This window comes from Eumetopias jubatus, unplaced genomic scaffold (assembly GCF_037043125.1).
Source record: "Eumetopias jubatus isolate StellerSeaLion01/CBP00866 unplaced genomic scaffold, mEumJub1_p1.0 scaffold_2, whole genome shotgun sequence".
NCBI classification, from domain to species: domain Eukaryota; kingdom Metazoa; phylum Chordata; class Mammalia; order Carnivora; family Otariidae; genus Eumetopias; species Eumetopias jubatus.
In genome coordinates, this window is record NW_028274808.1 from 151,627,312 (window position 1) to 151,643,848 (window position 16,537).

Genomic DNA, 16,537 nt, shown 5'->3' on the forward strand with positions numbered 1-16,537 from the left:
AGTGAGATGATGTGTTCAGATGATGGACTGGCATAGCGTGTGAGAACAGAATGCAAAACAAAAGGAAATGCCTGGCCTGCTTATTCATGACCAAGTTCTCTGGAGAAAATAAGTGTACAGAATTATAGGCTCCCATCTCTGCCTATGGCACATTTCTCTGTCCAGTTGCTCAATCTGGTCAAAACCAGCCAAATTTCTAAACATAAATGAATCACCTAATTTCTCCATTTACATGATAGAAAACTGTTTACCAAGACTTCTTGCATTGGGATTCCACTTTAAAGATGAAATGGTTGATTCATGACTGCTGACGACTCTTAGAACAACTAAACTTCCATGTGACATAATTTTCTCTGAATTACTAAAAAAAAAGTTCAATTAAGACTGAATTCAAAAATTATCAGAACATTCCAGTCGGGATATGAATTTTTCCATATTCATCCTTTTTAAATTCAGTAAGTGTGTTTTTTTTATATATAAATTTCAGGACAGGAATTATAGTATCTGTAAGTGTGCATATAAGCATATTTGTATTTATTTATTTATTTTAGAGAGAGAGAGAAAGAGCAAAGGAAAGGGTAGACAGAAGGAGAGAATCTCAAGCAGACTCCCTGATGAGTGGGGAGCCTGACCTGGTGCTTGATTTCAAGACCCTGAGTTCATGACCTGAGCTGAAAGCAAGAGTCAGACGCTTAGCTGATTGAGCCACCCAGGTGCCCCTGTAAGCGTATTTAAAGATAAAGGTTGTGGCAGTCTCACTGCTTTGAGATAAAGGAGATGCTTTCCTCCCTTACCAAAATCTTTGGCTTTACCTTTAAAGACTATTATTGGGACAACCATTAACTTGATAGAACCATTGTTTGACACAGTGCCTGTGACAAAAAAAGACTTAAATTTGTAAAGCTGATTTAAGGCACCAAAAAAAGTTTTTTTTTTAAATACTATAAAGAACAAATGTTTACAAGGAAACAATATATATTTGAATAAATAAATGGAATATGAATTTACCTGTTTCTTAAGAACTAAAATATATTTAACATAAACTGTCTCTCATAATTTTCCTACTGGAAAGAGTAGATTGCTAATCCCATAAAAAAAAAAAATGTGTCTTTGGTGGTTAATGCTTCAATTTAAAGGCAAGAAGAAAATAGTAAGAAATCTAATGGTATTTTATCACAAAATTAAATGCAATGTGTGGTCTAAGAATTTTAATATTTAAGAAAACAATTTGTGCTAAGCTCTCAATTATCTAAAGAATATAGTTAATATTTTGATATCCACCTATAATGAAATAGTGCATATTTCTAAGAATTCACTTAATGGTATTTCTCCTAAGACATTGAAGGAACAATGTACAAAATTACATATTATAATTATTTAAGTCTAGGTGAAATTACTGCCTATTATTTTACCATATAGCAAAACACTTCTATAATGCTAATCATCACAATTTTAAACATTTAAAATTGTTTTCTTTAAGTTATTAGGTAACCGATTTTTTTTTATTTTCTTATCCTGTTTAGATTAAGCTTCAAAATCTGTGGCATGGTAAGAGTTATTTGAGCTACACTGCGTAAATAAGAGAACAGTATTTCTTTTTCTGCTTATAACTAAGACATTTTAGGTATGTTATATAAAGGAATTTGTAGATTGTATATTCTGAGATATTTGTTCAACAAAGTACCATATACATGCTTGTACAAACATAATTATAATAAATGGGAGTGATACAATAGATCTATTGCACTTCTACATATATTTTGCATAACACAAACATTTAAAAATATTTAGATAGGCCATCTGTATTCATAGTCATCAATTTCATATAAATGATATTTGTCTTTACACCTATTTTCTCTCGATTTTGGAAAGACTTTAAATTACTATTAGACTTTAAGAATATTCCTGCCCAAAAATTAAAGGGAAGACCATTATTTTTACCTGCTATAGAGTAGGAGTTAAGTAATTTCCTTTACTTTTACAATTTCCTTGATGATAGTTTACAATAACAGCATTAGTTATTTTCACGTGATTCTATGGTTAGCAATAATCAGTTGTCTTTATATGCCACAAAATTCTTTATAATCTAATAGAAATATCCAATGTTTCTGAAAAGACTGAAATCAAATTTAAGATGCATAAAAATAGAAATGGAAGGAAAACTTCCAAACTCGTTTTATGAGGCCACCATTACCTTGATCCCAAAACCAGACAAAGACCCCATCAAAAAGGAGAATTATAGACCAGTAACCTTGATGAACATGGATGCAAAAATTCTCACCAAAATACTAGTCAATAGGATCCAACAGTACATTAAAAGGATTATTCACCACGACCAAGTGGGATTTATCCCTGGGCTGCAAGGTTGGTTCAACATCTGCAAATCAATCCAAGTGATACAATATATTAACAAAAGAAAGAACAAGAACCATATGATCCTCTCAATAGATACAGAAGAAGCATTTGACAAAGTACAGCATGCTTTCTTGATCAAAAGTCTTCAGAGTATAGGGATAGAGGTTACATAACTCAATATCATAAAACTCACCTATGAAAAACCTACAGCAAATATCATTCTCAATGGGGAAAAACTGAGAGCTTTCCCCCTAAAGTCAGGAACATGGCAGGAATGTCCACTATCACCAGTGCTATTCAACATAGTATTAGAAGTCCTAGCCACAGCAATCAGACAACAAAAAGAAATAAAAGGCAATCAAATTGGCAAAAAAGAAGTCAAAATCTCACTGTTTGCAGATGATATGATACTTTATGTGGAAAACCCAAAAGATGCACTCCAAAACTGCTAGAACTCATACAGGAATTCAGGCAAGTGGCAGGATATAAAATCAATGCACAGAAATCAGTGGCATTCCTATACACTAAAAAGACAGAAGAGAGAGAAATTAAGGAGTCGATCCCATTTAAAATTGCACCCAAAAGTATGATACCTAGGAATAAATCTAACCAAAGAGGCAAAGGATCTGTACTCAGAAAACTATAGAATACTCATGAAAGAAATTGAAGAAGACACAAAGAAATGGAAAAACATTTAATGCTCATGGATTGGAAGAACAAATATTGTGAAGATGACGATGCTACCTGGAGCAATCTATACATTTAATGCAATCCCTATCAAAATACCATCCACTTTTTTCAAAGAAATTGAACAAATAATCCTAATACATGTATGGAACCAGAAAAGAACCCAAATAGCCAGAGGAATGTTGAAAAAGAAAAGCAAAGCTGGCCGCATCACAATTCCAGAATTCCAGCTCTATTACAAAGCTGTAACCATCAAGACAGTATGGTACTGGCACAAAAAAAGACACATAAATCAATGGAACAGAATAGAGAGCCCAGAAATGGATCCTCAACTCTATGGTCAACTAATTTTTGACAAAGCAGGAAAGTATGTCCAATGGAAAAAAGACAGTCTCTTCAACAATTGGTGTTGGGAAAATTGGACAGCCACATGCAGAAGAATGAAACTGGACCATTTCCTTACACCACACACAAAAATAGACTCCAAATAGTTGAATGACCTAAATGTGAGACAGGAATCCATCAAAATCCTGAAGGAAAACACAAGCAGCAATCTCTTTGACCTCAGCCACAGCAACTTCTTCCTAGAAACATCGCTAAAGGCAAGCAAAGCAAGGGCAAAAATGAACTCTTGAGACTTCATCAAGATAAAAAGCTTTTGCACAGCAAAAGAAACAGTCAATGAAACCAAAAGACAACCAACAGAATGGGAGAAGATATTTGCAAATAACATAACAGATAAAAGGTTAGTATCCAAAATCTATAAAGAACTTATGAAAATCAACACCCAAAAAACAAACGATCCAATCAAGAAATGAGCAGAAGACATGAACAGACATTTTTCCAAAGAAGACATCTAAATGGCCAACAGACACTTGAAAAAGTGCTCAACATCGCTTGGCATCAGGGAAATCCAAATCAAAACTTCAATGAGATATCACCTCACACCAGTCAGAATGGCTAAAATCAACATGTCAGGAAATGACAGATGTTGGCGGGGATGCGGAGAAAGGGGAACCCTCCTACACTTTTGGTGGCAATGCAAGCTGGTGTAACCACTCTGGAAAACAGTATGGAGGTTCCTCAAAAAGTTGAAAATAGAGCTGCCATGTGACCCAGCAATTACACTATTGGTTGACCCCAAATATACAAATGTAGGGATCTGAAGGGGTACATGCACCCCGATGTTTGTAACAGCAAAGTCCACAATAGCCAAACTATGGAAAAACCCAAGATGTCCATCAATATGTGAATGGATAAATAAAAAGTGGTATACACACACACACACACACACACACACACACACACACACACTCACACACACACACACACACAATGGAATATTATGCAGCCATCAAAAGGAATGAAATCTTGCCATTTGCAATGACGTGGACAGAACTGGAGGGTATTATGCTGAGCTGGAATAAGTCAATCAGAAAAAGACACGTATCATATGATCACACTGATAGGAATTCTTAATCTCAGGAAACAAACTGAGTGTTGCTGGAGTGTTGAGGGGTGGGAGGGATGGGATGGCTGGGTGATAGACATTGGGGAGGGTATGTGCTATGATGAGTACTGTGAATTGTGTAAGACTGTTGAATCACAGACCTGTACCTCTGAAACAAATAATACAGTATATGTTAAAAAGAAGAAGAAGAAGAAGAAGAAGAAGAAGAAGAAGAAGGTAGCAGAAAGAAAGAATTAAGGGGGGAATTTGGAGGAGGAGATGAACCATGAGAGTCTATGGACTCTGAGAAACAAATTGGGGGTTCTAGAGGGGAAGGGGGGAGAATGGGTTAGCCTGGCATTGGGTATTAAAGAGGGCATGTGCTGCATGGAGCACTGGTTGTTATATGCAAACAATGAACCATGGAACTCTACATCAAAAACCAATGATATAATGTATGGTAATTCACATAACATAAAAAAAGAAAAAAAAAGATCAATAAATAAAAATTAAAGTGCTTAATTTCCCCAAATTTAGTTTAGGTTGACACAAATCTATGCCATAAGCATTCTCAGATTCAATATACTAGGGAAATATAATTAAAGATTTTAAGTATTCCTGCATTAAAAAAGAAATTAGAGCCATGTGGATGTGAAAAAAATCACTAATTCCCTTAATGTTTTATATGAATAAGTGCTAATGCTCTATTTGAATTTAGCACTTTCCATAAGCACCAAGGAAAGCAGATAATTTAAATAAGTTAGTCTACAGAGAGCTTTAAAGTAATATAGCTTGAGCAAAATTTCTTAAATTTGAACAATTCTTTACAAATTATTTTAGTTGCTATAACAACCTCAATATGGAGATAAAATTATTTTTTCTCTATTTAGTTTATCCCACTTGAAAAACTCTTTATTCTTCATTCTAGATGTTTCATATAAATAACGTAAATTTGGGTTCTTATTTTTGTTTGAAAATCTTTATCTTTACAAAAGTCTTTTAAATTATTTATAATTTGGCAAGACGGCAGAGGAGTAGGAGACCTGGATTTCGTCTGGTCTCAGGAATTCAGCTGGATAGGGATCAAACCATTCTAAACACCTATGAATTCAACAGGAGATCCAAGAAAAGAATAGCCACTCTCTGAACAGAAAAGCGACCACTTTCTGGAAGGGAACAAAAGCTCTCGAGAGCAAACCCGAGCAGATTACCTAGCCTGGAACGACATGGGGGGGGGCAATTCCACCTCCAGCAAAGACATTTGGGAACTACGGCAACAGGCCCCTCCCCCAGAAGGTCAGCAAGAATAGCCAGCCAAGGCCAAGTTTACAGATCAATGAGAACGGCAGAACTCCAGTGCTAGAGGAATACTGCACATAGAATTCATGGCTTTTTTAACATGATTCTTTAGTCTTTCAAAGTTAATTTTTTTAACTGTCTTTTTTTTCTGAATTTTTCTTTTGCCCTTTTTCAACCAACATCTTATTAATCCCTTTTAAAAAATATTTTTATTTTTCATTTTTATAGTCATATTCTACCCCTTCAGAGTAGTTACCCTTATTTTTGGCATATGTATAGAAGTTGTTCTCTCTTTAAAATTTTGAGATACAGTTTCTTCTACCAGACCAAAATATACTCTAAATCTCTAGTGTATGGCTTTGTTCTAGTCTCCTGCCTGATCACTTTTTCTTTCTTTCTTTCTTTTTTTCTTTCTCTCTTTCTTTCTCTCTTTCTTTCTTTCTTTCTTTCTTTCTTTCTTTCTTTCTTTCTTTCTTTCTTCCTTTCTTTCTTTCTTTCTTTCTTTTTTTCTTTCTTTCTTTCTCTTTCTTTCTTTCTTTTTCTTTCTTTCTTTCTTCCTTTCTTCCTTTCTTCCATTCTTTTTAATCCTCTTCTATCCTTTTTCAAAGAACTTCTTATCTTATCAGTTCCTTTTATAGAATTTTTTATAATTTTCATCCTTACAGCCATATTCCATCCCTTCATTGTATCAACCCTTATTTTGTACATATATAAGTCGTTCTTACTTTAAAATTTTGGGAGGCACTTTTTTATAACAGACCAAAATACACCCAAAATCTAGTGTGTGGCACTGACCTATGAACCAACCAGATCATATTTGATCATATTGTGTTTTTTTGTTTTGTTTTGTTTTGTTTTATTCTGTTTTTGTTTCTTTTTTCTTTTTCTTTTTCTTTATTTTCCTCTTTCTTTTTTCTTTCTTTCCCTTTCTTTTCCCTTGGTTTCAGGTCTTTTCTGATTTGTTTAGAGTATATTTTCTGGGGACATTGTTACCCTGTTAGCATTTTGTTCTCTCATTCATCTATTCTCCTCTGGACAAAATGACAAGACGAAAGAAATCACCTCAGCAAAAAGAATAAGACGTAGTACCATCTGCCAGGAACCTACTCAATACGGACATTAGTACGATGTTGGACCTAGAGTTCAGAATCATGATTTTAAAGATACTAGCTGGGCTTGAAAAAAGCATGGAAGTTATTAGAGAAACGCTTCCCGGAGAAATAAAAGAACTAAATCTAACCAAGTCGAAATCAAAATGGCTTTTAATGAGGTGCAATTAAAAATGGGAGCACTAACTGCTAGGATAAAAGGAGCGGAAGAGAGAACCAGCAATATAGAAGACAAATGATGGAAAATAAAGAAGCTGAGAAAAAGAGAGATAAACAACTACTGGATCACGAGGGTAGAATTTGAAAGATAAACGATACCATAAGATGAAATAACAGAATAATTGGGATCACATTAGAAGAAGAAAGAGAGAGGGGGCAGAAGGTATATTGGAGCAAATTATAACAGAGAACTTCCCTAATGTGGGGAAGGAAATAGGCATCAAAATCCAGGAGGCACAAATAACCACTCTCAAAATCAATAAAAATAGGTCAACACCCTGACATTTAATATTAAAACTTACGAGTCTCAGAGACAAAGAGAAAATCCGGAAAGCAGCTCGGGACAAGAGATACATAAACTAAAATGGTACAAACATTAGATTGGCAACAGACCTATCCACAGAGACCTGGCAGGCCAGAAAGGACTGGCATGATATCTTTAGAGCAGTAATTGAGAAAATTATTTAGCGAAGAATACTATATCCAGCTAGGCTGTCATTGAAAATAGAAGGGGAGATAAAAAGCTTCCAGGACAACAAAAACTAAAGGAATTTGCAAACATGAAACTAGCCCTCCAAGAAATATTGAAAGGGGTCCTCTAAGCAAAGAGAGAGCCTAAAAGCAGCATAGACCAGAAAGGAACACAGACAATATACAGTAACAGTCACCTTACAGGCAATATGATGGCACTAAATTCATATCTTTCCATAGTTACCCTGAATGTAAATGGGCTAAATGCCCCAATCAAAAGACACAGGGTATCAGATTGGATTAAAAAACAAGACCCATTGATATGCTGCCTTCAAGAGACTCATTTTAGACCCAAAGACACTTCCAGATTGAAGGTGAGGGGGTGGAAACATATTTACCATGTTAATGGACACCAAAAGAAAGCTGGGGTGACAGTCCTTATATCAGACAAATTAGATTTTATTTTTTTTAAAGATTTTATTTATTTATTTGAGACAGAGAGAGAGCACATGAGAAGGGGGAAGGGTCAGAGGGAGAAGCAGACGCCCTGCTGAGCAGGGAGTCTGATACAGGACTCGATCCCAGGACTCCAGGATCATGACCTGAGCCGAAGTCATTTGCTTAACGAACTGAGCCACCCAGGCGCCCTCAGACAATTTAGATTTTAAACCAAAGACGTAATAAGAGATTAGAAGGACACTATAACCTACTTAAGGTGTCTATCCAAAAAGAAGATCTAACAATTGTAAATATCTATGCCCCTAATATGGAAGCAGTCAATTCTATAAGGCAATTAATAACAAAAGCAAAGAAACACATTGACAACAATACAATAATCATGGGGGACTTTAACACCCCCCTCACTGAAATGGACAGATCATCTAAGCAAAAGATCAACAAGGAAATGAAGACATTAAATGACACACTGGACCAAATGGTCTTCACAGACATATTCAGAACATTCTATCGCAAAACGAGGGAATACACATTCTTCTCTAGTGCCCTTGGAACATTCTCCAGAATAGATCACATCCTAGGTCACAAATCAGATCTCAACCAGTAGCAAAAGTTTGGGATTATTCCCTGCATATTTTCAGAAAACAGTGCTTTGAAAGTAGAACTCATTCATAAGAGGAAAGTAGGAAAGAACTCAAATACATGGAGGCTAAAGTGCATCCTACTAAAGAATGAATGGGTCAACCAAGAAATTATAGAAGAATTTAAAAAATTCATGGAAACGAATGAAAATGAAAACACAACTGTTCAAAATCTCTGGGATGCAGCAAAGGCAGTCCTGAGAGGAAAGTATATAGCAATACAAGCATTTCTCAAGAAACAAGAAAAGTCTCAAATACACAACGTAACCCTACACCTAAAGGAGCTAGAGAAAGAACAGAAAATAAAGCCTAAACCCAGCAGGAGAAGAGAAATAATAAAGATCAGAGCAGAAATCACTGAAATAGAAACCAAAAGAACAGTAGAACAGATCAACGAAACTAGGAGCTGGTTCTTTGAAAGAATTAACAAGATTGATAAACCCCTGACCAGACTTATCAAAAAGAAAAGAGAAATGACCCAAAACAACAAAATCATGAATGAAAGAGGAGAGATCACAACCAACACCAAAGAAATACAAACAATTATAAAAACATTTTAGGAGCAACTCTATGCCAGCAAATTAGATAACCTGGAAGAAATGGATGCATTCCTAGAGATGTATCAACTACCAAAACTGAACCAGGAAGAAATAGAAAACCAGAACAGACCTATAACCACTAGGGAAATTGAAGCAGTCATCAAAAATCTTCCAACAAAAAAAAAGCCCAGGGCCAGATGACTTCCCAGGGGAATTCAACCAAACATTTCAAGAAGAATTAATACCTATTCTCCTGAAACTGTTCAAAAATAGAAATGGAAGGAAAACTTCCAAACTCGTTTTATGAGGCCACCATTACCTTGATCCCAAAACCAGAGAAAGACCCCAAAAAGGAGAATTACAGACCAATATCCTTGATGAATATGGATGCAAAAATTCTCACCAAAATACTAGCCAGTATGATCCAACAGTACATTAAAAGGATTATTCACCACGACCAAGTGGGATTTATCCCTGGGCTGCAAGGTTGGTTCAACATCCACAAATAAATCCATGTGATACAATGCATTAACAAAAGAAAGAACAAGAACCATATGATCGTCTCAATAGATGCAAAAAAAGCATTTGACAAAGTACAGCATCCTTTCTTGATCAAAAGTCTTCAGAGTATAGGGATAGAGGGTACATACCTCAATATCATAAAAGCCATCTATGAAAAACCTACAGCGAATATCACTCTCAATGGGAAAAAAAAGAGAGCTTTCCCCCTAAGGTCCGGAATGTGGCAGGAATATCCACTATCACCACTGCTATTCAACAAAGTATTAGATGTCCTAGCCACAGCAATCAGACAACAACAACAACAAAAAAATCAAAGTCATCCAAATTGGCAAAGAAGAATTCAAACTGTCACTGTTTGCAGATGATATGATACTTTATGTGGAAAACCCAAAGACTCCACTCTAAAACTACTAGAACTCATACAGGATTCAGTCAAATGGCAGGATATAAAATCAATGCACAGAAATCAGTGGCATTCCTATACACCAACACAAGACAGGAGAGAGAGAAATTAAGGAGTCGATCCCATTTACAATGGCACCCAAAAGCATAAGATACATGGGAATAAATCTAACCAAAGAGACAAAGGATCTGTACTCAGAAAACTATAAAATACTCATGAAAGAAACTGAGGAAGACACAAAGAAATGGAAAAACATTCCATATTTATGGAGTGGAAGAGCAAATATTGTGAATATGTCAATGCTACCTAGAGCAATCTACACATTCAATGCAATCCCCATTAAAATACCATCCACTTTTTTTCAAAGAAATGGAATGAATAATCCTAAAATTTGTATGGAACCAGAAAAGACCCCAAATAGCCAGAGGAATGTTGAAAAGAAAATCTGGCGGCATCACAATTCCGGACTCCCAGTTCTCTTACAAAGCTGTCATCATCAAGACAGTATGGTACTGGCACAGAAACAGACAGATAGATCAAACGAACAGAATCGAGAGCCCAGAAATGGACCCTTAACTCTATGGTCAACTTATCTTTGACAAAGCAGGAAAGAATGTCCAATGGCAAAAAGACAGTCTCTTCAAAAAATTGTTTTGGGAAAATTGGACAGCTACATGCAGAAGAATGAAACTGGACCATTTCCTTACACCACACACAAAAATAGACTCCAAATGGTTGAAAGACCTAAATGTGAGGCAGGAGTCCATCAAAATCCTAAAGAGGAACACAGGCACCAACCTCTTCCCTCTCAGCCGCAGCAACTGCTTCCTTGAAACATCGCCAAAAGCAAGGGAAGCAAGGGCAAAATGAACTATTGGGACTCATCAAGATAAAAAGCTTTTGCACAGCAGAGGAAACAGTCATCAAAATGAAAAGACAACTGACAGAATGGGAGAAGATATTTGCAAATGACATATCAGATAAACGGCTAGTGTCCAAAATCTATAAAGAACTTATCAAACTCAACAGCCAAAGAACAAATAATCCAATCAAGAAATGGGCAGAAGACATGAATAGACATTTTTCCAAGAAGACATCCAAATGGCCAACAGACACAGGAATAAGTGCTCAACATCACCCAGCATCAGGAAAATCCAAATCAAAACTTCAATGAGATATCACCTCACACCAGTCAGAATGGCTAAAATTAACAAGTCAGGAAAGACAGATGTTGGCGGGGATGTAGAGAAAGGAGAACCCTCCTACAGTGTTGGTGGGAATGTAAGCTGGTTCAATCACTCTGGAAAATAGTATAGAGGTTCCTCAAACAGTTGAAAATAGAGATACCGTATGATCCAGCAATTGCACTACTGGGTATTTACCGCAAGATACAAATGTAGGGATCCAAAGTGGTACATGCACCCCGATGTTTGTAGCAACAATGTCCACAATAGCCAAACTGCAGAAAGAGCCAAGACGTCTATCGATAGATGAATGCATAAAGAAGATGTGGTGTGTGTATATATATATATATATATATATATATATATATATATATATACACACAATGTAATATTAGGCAGCCATCAAAAGGAATGAGATCTCACCATTTGCAAAGACGTGGAAGGAACTGGAGGTGTTATGCTGAGTGAAATAAGTCAATCAGAGAAAGACATGTATCATATGACCTCACTGATATGAGGAATTCTTAATCTCAGGAAACAAACTGAGTGTTGCTGGAGTGGGGTTGGGGTGGGAGGAATGGGGTGACTAGGTGATAGACATTGGGGAGGGTATGTGCTATGGTGAGCGCTGTGAATTGTGTAAGACTGTTGAATCACAGATCTGTACCTCTGAAATAAATAATGCAATAAATGTTAAGAAAAGAAAAAAAAGAAGATAGCAGGAGGGGAGAATGAAGGGGGGTAAATCGGAGGTGGAGACAAACCATGAGAGATGATGGACTCTGAAAAACAAACTGAGGGTTCTACAGGGGAGGGGGGTGTGGGGATGCGTTAGCCTGGTGATGAGTATTAAAGAGGGCACGTTCTGCGTGGAGCACTGGGTGTTATACACAAACAATGAATCATGGAACACTACATCACAATCTAATGATGTAATGTATGGCTATTTACATAACAATAAAAAATTAAAAAAATTAAAGACTGAGGCACCCAGTAAATAAATAAATAAATAAATAGATAGATAGATAGATAGATAAATAAATAAATAATTTTTAATTTATGTAGCTACACACATGGTCGTATTTTTATTTACCCTTTTTGTTTTTGTGTTTATTGTTGTTTTTGCTCTTTTGTGGGATGGATGGTTCATTTTATACTGTTTTATTTTCTTTGCAGTCAGTTTGAACATTATATACTCTGTTATTATTCCTTCCAAATTATTTCAATAAATTATGACAAATATGCTTACTTTAGGTTTAACATTATTATCTAAACCTTTCTTCTGGACATGAAAATAACCTTAGAATTTGGTTTCAAAATACCATTCTCCAGTAAAAGGAACCAGGCTCTCTAAATAACTTATTTATTCTAGGACTGGGGCATGGAAAATACCACATTAGCGTAGAACATTTTATAGTTTCAGAGAGTAGGAAGTGCTAAAAGAAGAAGGAGGAAGAAATAGAGGATCAGGAGGATGAAGAGATTGGAGATTGAAATGCCCAAAATACAGGAGTTAAATGGGAAATCTTCGCTCCCAGTGACAAAACTGGAACAATTTGAGCAAGATGATATAATAACATAGTATTATAAACTAGAAATAAACATCCATGATCCATTCTGATAATAATAAGTGTAAATAAATGTGAGTGAATCAATACTCATCTTTTATTTAAAGTTCCAATTAATAAATATAAAAAGACTAAAAAAATAAAATAAATTAAATAAATATGAAAAGACTAAAGGAAATTTTTAAAAATCACCATTAGTAACCGACAGTAATGCCGCTATCGAGATCCGCCAATGAATGCTAAAATTAGTGAGGAAAACCTTGAAGAAAAATAGGATATTTGTAAAGCCTCAACATATCCCTTCCTCTCCTGCAAATAAATTAATTCTGATGGTGGTTTTAACATATGTCAACATATTATTTGAAATTCTTCCCTCTAGTTGATGTATCACCATATATAAACATATTGATAGCATACCCTCAATATGATGTGATAATGGCACATCACCTCTGTGCTAGTCTTCCCAAATTACATAACTACAGTTCCTATGCTCAGATAGATGTTTACTTACCTGATTGTTACTTTTAAGAAGTGTCAAGTCATAAATACAGAACAGAAAAGAATGAAAAACTATGAGAATTTGGAGGAAATAAAGAAGACATGACAACTTAATATTCTGGTTTAAACTCTAGAGCAGAAAAATGATATTTGGGGTAAAACTGGGAAAATCTGAACAAAATTTTTGATTTTTTTGATTGTATTGTAATGACATTAATATCTTACTCTTGGTACACCAAGCTTATTTAAAATGTCAACCTTAGAGGAAGCTGGGTGAGGCATGAACACCCAAGGATATACTATCTTTGCACTCCCCTTTAAGTCTAATTATTTCAATTTATGAAAGTTTTTAAAAAAAGTAGAATAGGTTACTAAAGCAAAATCTGGCTTTTTGAAAATGACAAAACATCCTGTGGCATATTCAATGAATAAAATGAAAGGACACTATAAATCAAGGGAGAAATGCATATTTCAAAGGTATGGGAAAATTTTCAAACCATACAATACTAAAGAAAAAAATAATAAAAAAAATAAAACCATACAATACTACTACCAACAAATTTATTTTGATTTATTTATCAATGAGAAAATAGTAAATGAATTAAAAATAAAGTGAAAAGATTAGGTAGCAGGAAAAGAATCAAGTATTACCAAGTAATTTTTCAGAGTTTTGATTTTACTCTATTCAATAAAAAATGTGGTGTTCTGTGTTTTGTTTGTTTGTTTTAGCTTTCTCATTCTTATGGCAATGTTAAGCTATATGGCAAAATATGTTTTGTTTCTTTTATTTTGTGTAATGATTTTTTACTAATTCCTCTTTCTGTATAATTTTTTTCCTCTTTTTTCTTCTCTTTTTCCACTTTTTATCCCTCTTACTCATCCTTCTTTTTTTCTGTTCCTTGTTTTCTCTTCTTTCTTGTACATTTTATCTTCTTCCAATCCATCCTCTTCTCTCTCCTGTTTCTCTTACTCTTACTTCTTTTCCCCATCTTTTTTAAATTTTTAAATTTTTATTTTTTATTATTATGTTATGTTAATCACCATACATTACATCATTAGTTTTTGATGTACTGTTCTTTTTTTTTTAAGATTTTATTTATTTATTTGAGAGAGAGAGGATGAGAGATAGAGAGCACGAGAGGGAAGAGGGTCAGAGGGAGAAGCAAACTCCCTGCCAAGCAGGGAGCCCGATGCGGGACTCAATCCCGGGACTCCAGGATCATGACCTGAGAAGGCAGTCACTTAACCAACTGAGCCACCCAGGTGCCCTTGGTGTACTGTTCTATGATTCATTGTTTGCATATAACACCCAGTGCTCCATGCAGAACATCCCCACTTTAATAAACATCACCAGGCTAACCTATCCCCCTACGCCCCTCCCCTCTAGAATTCTCAGTTTGTTTCTCAGAGTCCATAGTTTCTCATGGGTCATCTCTAACTATTTTTATTTATCAGAAAATCAAAACCTGATTGCAAGGAGGAAAATTATCTGGTTGGAGAATTATATAATTTTAAAAGATTTGAGGGTAATTTTAATCTCTACTTTTTAATACTGAATTTCTATTCTTTCTATTATTTTATGTTTATCAATGTATTGCATCAAAGAGGACCATTAAGAATCCAAAATGTCTTGCGGTTCCTGGGTGGCTCAGTTGTTAAGCATCTGCCTTCAGCTCAGGTCACGATCTCAGGGTCCTGGGATCAAGCCCCGCATCGAGCTCCCTGCTCCGTGGGGAGACTGCTTCTCCCTCTCCTACTCGCCCTGCTTGTGTTCCTCTTTTGCTGTATCTCTCTCTATCAAATAAATAACTAAAATCTTTAAAAAAAAAAGAAATCCAAAAATATCTTGTAATAAAAAGCCAAATGAAGGCTTAACACCAAATATTTTTCTTACTCTGGAGAATTAGCTATTTTTACGGACTGTTACTTATTAACTTTATATATAAAAAAAGCTAATTTAGATGATATGATACTTTACTTGGAAAACCAAAAAACCCTACCCCAATACTGCTAGAACTCTTACAGGAATTCAGTAAAGTGGCAGGATATAAAATCAGTTGCATTTCTATATACCACCAAGAAGACAGAAGAAAGAAATTACGGAGTCGATCCCATTTACAATTGCACCCAAAAGCATAAGAGACCTAGTAATAAATCTAAAAAGGGAGGCAAAGAATCTGTACTCAGAAAACTATAGATTACTCAAGAAAGAAACTGAAGAAGGCAAAAGGAATGGAAAAACATTCCATGCTCATGGATAGGAAGAACAAATATTGTGAAGGTGTTGATGCTACCTAGAGCAATCTACACATTTAATGCAATCCCTGTCAAAATATCATCAACTTTTTTCAAAGAAATGGAACAAAGAATCCTAAAATTTGTATGGAATCAGAAAACATGCTGAATACCCAGAAGAATGTTGAAAAAGAAAAGCAAAGCTAGCAGCATCACAATTCCGCACTTCAAGCTCTATTACAAAGCTGTCATCATCAAGACAGTATGGGACTGGCACAAAAACAGACACAGATCAATGGAACAGAACAGAGAGCCCAGAAATGGACCCTTAATGCTATGGTCAACTAATCTTCAACAAAGCAGGAAAGAACGTCCAAAGGAAAAAAGAGTCTCTTCAACCAATGGTGCTGGGAAAATTGGACAGCCACATGCAGAAAAATGAAACTGGACCATGTCCTTACACTACACACACAAAAATAGACTCAAAATGGATGAAAGACCTAAATGTGAGACAGGAATCCATCAAAATCCTAAAGGAGAACAAAGGCAGCAACCTCTTCGACCTCAGCCGCAGCAACTTCTTCCTAGAAACATCACCAAAGGCAGGGGAAGCAAGGGCAAAAAATGAACTTTTGGGACTTCATGAAGATAAAAGTCTTTTGCACAGCAAAAGAAACAGTCAACAAAACCAAAAGACAACTGACAGAATGGGAGAAGATATTTGTAAATGACATATCAGATAAAGGGCTAGTATCCAAAATCTATAAAGAACTTAACAAACTGACCACCCAAAGAACAAATAATCCAATCAAGAAATGGGCAGAAGACATGAACAGACTTTTTTCCAAAGAAGACATCCAAATGGCCAACAGACACATGAAAAAATGCTCAACATAGCTTG